The sequence below is a fragment of the Sturnus vulgaris genome, chromosome 5 (genome assembly GCF_052056855.1).
Source record: "Sturnus vulgaris isolate bStuVul1 chromosome 5, bStuVul1.hap1, whole genome shotgun sequence".
In the NCBI taxonomy this organism is placed as follows: Eukaryota; Metazoa; Chordata; class Aves; order Passeriformes; family Sturnidae; genus Sturnus; species Sturnus vulgaris.
In genome coordinates, this window is record NC_142247.1 from 27,936,645 (window position 1) to 27,942,716 (window position 6,072).

At 41.1% G+C, this 6,072-nt stretch overlaps 1 long non-coding RNA gene across 1 annotated transcript; it reads right to left on the minus strand.

Moving 5' to 3' along the window:
* Positions 1-993: 993 nt before the first annotated feature.
* Positions 994-4,744, minus strand: LOC106856892 (uncharacterized). Its single transcript, XR_001403583.2, has 2 exons — positions 4,576-4,744; positions 994-3,329 (listed from the first exon to the last, which is right to left on the minus strand). It is a non-coding gene; the product is annotated as an uncharacterized LOC106856892 (long non-coding RNA).
* Positions 4,745-6,072: the final 1,328 nt, after the last annotated feature.

Genomic DNA, 6,072 nt, shown 5'->3' on the forward strand with positions numbered 1-6,072 from the left:
TTTTGCATTTCTCATTTGTCCTTATTCAGCACATTTTAACCTGCAAATGTTATCCTGAAAGGTCATAGGAAATTCAGATTGTCAAATAAAACTGAGGCACTGCAAAGATGGTACTTGGTAACACATACAGACTGAAACTGATAGAGATATATGTGGAGAAATCTTACAAAGGTCTGATCATAGTGTAAAGTCTGACAAAAGAATCCTCCACTTATCAATGGGGACCCTCAGCCCTATCCACCATAAACTAGAAGACCCAAGTTAAAAAGGAAAAGCCATATTAATTATCAAACATGAATTAGCTCCATGGAACAGTCTCTCATATCTGTACTTCCAGATAGTCCATGGCAGCAGGGTTATACAAAACTCTTCAGCCTGGCTGACACAGCCTAAAACTGGGTACTGACTCCTTCACTGAACTGCCAGGACTGTCAACAAACACATGCAGAGCAGCTACAAGTCTTATTTGCTCTGCAGAGCCCTTGGATAAGTCCCTCCTTAGGCTGGTCCTCAGGATGACTGAGCTACAAAGCTGGTGGGTGCCAGTGACCACTCCAACACCTGCTGTCTCACTAATGATCTCAAATCCCTCATTCTCACAAGGAAGCAAGATATGTCAAAAATACAGAGATAGGAGACTCTCTCCTGGAGAGGGAAATAAGCTTTTTGGAGTGTCCCGTCCAACAGGTCAGGGGAGTGCTAAAGAGAAAAAAGGTGAAAATCAGACAAGCAGCTTTTGTTCCTTTTTTGAAAGAACTGCTAATCTATTTTGCATTAAAGAGTTGTTCCTTTGTTAAGGGTAACTCCACGGCTATCAGATCTCTTTTAGCGATGTCATACGTGAATGTTTATCATCTGCTGTGTTAGATTTTGTCTGAGCTCAGTCTCCTTAATATCAAGCAGGAGTGACTTGTAGGCCCTAGACCAGGTGTTGTGCTATTTGTGTGCTTTGCGTTCTGGGCACAGAAACAGAGGAACTGAATCTTGAGCCTCTTTGTTTTCTCATCAGTTGTTTTAATGAAGCAGAATAATTCCATTACTCTATACAGAGGGAGCAGGCAGTCTGTCTTGTCTTTCTGAGATCTGTTTGCTGGATCCTAATTTGCAGTGGTGATCTTGAAAAAGCTGACATAGTTTACAACCAGGCACTCTTCAGAAAGGAGATATATCACTAAGAATTACTTGCTTATCAGGTCACTCTCCCCATCATCCAGGCAAAAGGTCTGTAAGGTAATTTTCATTCCACCTGGTGTCCTAAATCCATGTCACTCTGATGTTTGCAGTAAAGGAATTCATTCACTTTATTTGCATCCTTAAAACTCCATCCACACTTTGGTACCCAGTGACCCTGGTTGCCTTGGCTGCAAAGAGATGGCAGGGGCATTTCAGGATCTTGTGCCAGCAAAAGAAGCAGCAATAGAATGAAAAAGGGAGGAGGATGCTGTGCTACACAAGACATCCAGGAAAGACATTACGCAGGTAATCCTGCAAGAAAAGCTGACTTCTAGGTATTTTTTCAGAGACTGGCAGTGTCTGAACATTACAGGATGATGATGTTGTGATTACCTTAGTACTTCAGCATCTCCACCAGGAAACAGCTCACAGGGTGCTTACACTGAAAAACAGTAAACAGCTGGCTGGAAGGTAGAATTGCACAGCAGCAATGATCCATAGGAGAAATCCAAATACCAAGCACAAGCATGCACTGGAAGCATTCAAAACACATGAGCAACTGTGGCTCACCCCTTAATATAGGCTTTCAACTGGATCAGTGAAGACTCAGTTCAGAGAAGTGATGGGGTAACACACATCCTGACAAGTTTGGCAGACACTAGAGTTCTTTAAGGATGCTGATGTGCCCTGATCTGTCTCTCCTGCCCCACGCTGCACAGGCACATCCTTTGCTCCTTATGGTCTGTTTCGATGGATTCTCAAAGATTTTTCTCACGGGTGTACTACTTTGAGACACCTTTGCAGCAAATTACATGGCATCATTCAGAAAGAGACAAAGGTCACACATCCAGCTGTGAAGTGGGCTAGTATCATGCTGCATGATTCCTAAAACCGGCTGTAATAACGGGGATAATGTAAGGGACTGACATAACAGCAATCTGACGATTTAGTGTTGCTATGCAACTTGAGTTGGGAACAGACTTTTGCAGTTGCTTCTTACTTGTCCATTGAATGTTCAGTGACAGTGTCTGGCAACCTTCCCCACTCATCATTTTACCTAAAGCAGCAAGAATTCATGTGCAGGTTTTGTGCCAAGGTGCCCTCTTCAAGCCAGTAGTGTAAGCAAACTGAGATGCAGACACAATGCTTTTTCCAACCTGAATGACATTCCTGTTGTGCTACACACACACATAAACAGCTACATACCTTCACACACATTTCTCTTTCCTCTGATTCATTGCAGATCTTCCCCTTCTTCCTCCTTTCTCACCTTAAGGTCATCATGAAGATGACCTTCTTGTCAAAGAAGAGCACTGTCTTTGGAAGCTTTTCCCTGGCCATGTCACAGCTATTATCACACCAGTTCACATTGCTTTCTAACTTTGTACATGTGATTCCTTCAGACCTTTCCATCTTTCTCCCAACTGTTTTCTCAGACTCATACGAATTGGGGATACTGTACTTGCTCCATCTTGTTTTATTCATCTGTCCTGAAAGGGCCTTGACCTGTCTTGAAACTGACCAGTTTTAAAAACCCTAAGCAATGATGCCTTCAGCCCTTTCCTTGGGACTCTGAAAGACTGACAAAACTCAATGGTTAAGGAAGCTGACCTGCTCATCTCCCTGGCTGAAACCCGACTGTTCCTAGTGACATCTCTTTGTGCCACCCTCAAAAACTCGCCCTTGCATCCTGGTATCACCTGAACATCGAGGCGATGACTGTTCTGCATCATGAGTAATTCATTCCCTATCATTCTTTGTTATCGCTTCCCAGACCTCACTCAATTTGTTGCTTTTCTTTGAATTCCTGTGCTTTCCACAATCTGTTTTGTGGTGTTGCTTGTGTGATGTTTAATAGCCGCAGCTCAGAGTTGGCTGCATTTCAGTGGTAGGAGGGGAAACACAGGGAACTGTGAACTGAAACTCTGTATAATGTTGCTAGAGATGAGAACAAGTAAGGGAGTGTTTGCTATGCACGCTATCTCCAGAAAAACATCTTTGCAAATGTATATCTGTGCAGGCACTGTGGAGATAGGGATTACGTTATGCAGAGGGGAAGAGCAGCTGACTGACAGTAGAGATTTGCAGTCCATATTGATGTTTCACAATCGTGCATCTGTCTGCAGAACAGCCATGAAGCTCTCGAAGTCATTGCACTAAAAAAAAAGGGAAAGATTAATCAATAACTTCCCTCACCCTTTTACCACAGCTCAGAGGGTGGAGGAGGAGTGTGTCATAACAGCTCACACTAGTGAGAAAATTTTAATCGAAACAGTCTTCAATCAGAAAATACCACTTTGAGAATATCAATATTTTTCAAAAAATTCTAAGTACAAATGAAAAATCTCTATGTAAAAGGAGTCTGAAACAAAAATTTCAATATTGAAAAGTTTGCCTTAAAGAAAAAAAATTACAGATTTTATTTCAAATTAAAATGCTATTTTTGAAAGCAACCTTTTATTTTCTTAACATATTTTTCTGCTCGTATTGTTTTTACGTTCTTCAGTTAATAATGAGATACACTGATGTGCTCAATATCCTATCATTAGCCTCGAATCAGGTTTCCAGGATATTAAAAACAATTGGTCCCTAACTAGTACCCAGAACATTTCTATTTCAGAGTGCAAAAATTTAAATCGTTTCATTCAGCACAGACTAATAAAGCTGCTATTGCTTTTGATAGAAAATTCATTTCTTCGTAGAAAAATCGCTTGTTTTGAATATAAAATATCACCTGTACTAAATTATATAACAATATTTAATTATTATATTCATAGTATGTTATGTTTCTGGTAGGATTGCATAACGTGGCCTCATATGAGACTTGATTTGGCATAACCTAACTCTGCATTTCAACTGATATGTGAAATTATACCAAAACTTTACTAATTTTCAAAATAAAATATCACTTATTTTTCTGCAAGTATCTAATTGAAATGTTCATAATTTTTCATTTCCAGGAACACACTGAAAACAGTATTTTTATCACTAAAAGTAACAAGACACCTTGAAATCATAAACTTTGACATTTCTCTCAAATGAACATTTCAAGTTTCATCTGGATCTCACTTAACCTGTGATTCATTCTTTGTACTAACTCTAAATCTCCCTATTTGGAAGAGTTTTCAGATTGGAGGCCTTGTCGAAAGCAATCATCATAAATTCAGCATGCACTTTATTGTAGCTGGTTCTACCAGCATTTGTTGCAAGATAAAGCAGCTAATTGGTACTCACTTTCATCCCAATATTAATTCTTTTTTATGCACTCTCAAGTATCTCAAAATTATCCTCATCAGAATATATAAATGAGGATAAAATAAATCAGGATAAATTAAATCAATCTTGCCACCCAACCACACCCAAGAGCACAGATTCCAAGGCTCCCACCACAGCCCTGCTCACAAGATCCTGCTGCAGGGAAGACCCGGGATGGGACTGACACTTCTCCATTCCTCCGATCACCCCATGGCACATTAGAAGAGCTTGGACTTCCCTGTCTAACATGTGAAGGCAAGAAGAAAAGAAAAGAAAAAGCTCTTCTTTCTGAAAGCACAAGTCCTCTTCTTCCTGCCGTCAGCAGCTGCAGTGGAACTGCAACCCAAGGCTTCCACCTAGCGTCTGCGGCCAGCTCGGCACGACCCCCGCGGCAGCGCTGGGCCACCTGGGGCACCTGGAGCCCGCTTCAGGAGCAAAGCCTTGGCTTACTTTTCAGATGGGAATATTCTCCTTACAATACAAAACTAAGCCTCGGCTCGTTATGAACCACCCAAGCTGTCACCTAGAACTAACCAGCTTCTCGTTTGCACGTGGAAAATAAGATTTTTTTATTATTTATTTTTTTCCCCATCATACAGACAGTGCTAAAATCCAAGGCTTTACGTGGATGCAACAGAAAAGAGGAGAAACAGAAAAGAGGAGAAGAGAAGCATGTTGAATTAGGCAGGACCACTTTCACATGCCCAAGGATATTTTCTTAACCTTTCTCTGGTGCTGACTAGCCTTCATAGTAAGCCCACAAGAAAACTGAGTGACTTTCTAAAACTTATTCTACTAATTAAGAGATACTTAGAAATCAGGCACAGCCTTTAGAATGGTATGTGATGGACAGGCACTTTCCTTCCACTTGTGTTTGACTCCTTTCTACACCTCCACTTCACGTCAAGGTGATGGCTATTCTGCATCATGAGTAACTCATTCCCTGTGATCCTTTTTTTCACTTCCCAGAAAACCTTTGCAGAGTTGGTGGGACTTTAATCAAAACTAAGAATGAAGGACCTTATCAACAAATGTTTCTGCCTATTCCTTTCTCCATCCTATGAAAAGACAGTGTGTTTGCTGTTGGATTTTTATTTCTATAAGGACATCTAAAGCAGTACAATCTTGGTAGCTGTCAAAGCAGCACCCTTTGTTTGCTGTCATCCTTGTACACTCATACAGTGATCTAATACAAAAGTATCTTCTGCCTTCTCTGGTGAGTCCAGCTGTTAAAAATCTCTAGTGCAGGTGTTTCCAAGACCTTTCACAAAATGCAGTTCGTCAGTTCTAAAATGCTTCTCTTGATCTCTCTGCTTCAGCTTCCTTGGAGCAAGGCTCCTTGTGCTTTGGTTTATGGAAGCTAGAGACTGTGTTCTCCCTCCAACACCTGCTATTAGTCATTTGGGCAAGTGGGTGTGTATATGTAGATCCATACATACACCCATTCACAAGAAAACTCTCTTAAGAGGAGCTCAGAGCTTACAGAGCTCGGAGCTTTTTAGAATACGTAGTCACACTTTGAAACTGGAGTCACTGAAAGCCATAAAAACTCACCAAGCCATGAAACCTGATCCAGATGCCTCAGCATTCCCGTGTCCCACTGCTCTCACCTATAAAAGCCCATCCATATTCCTTCAGCTTCCC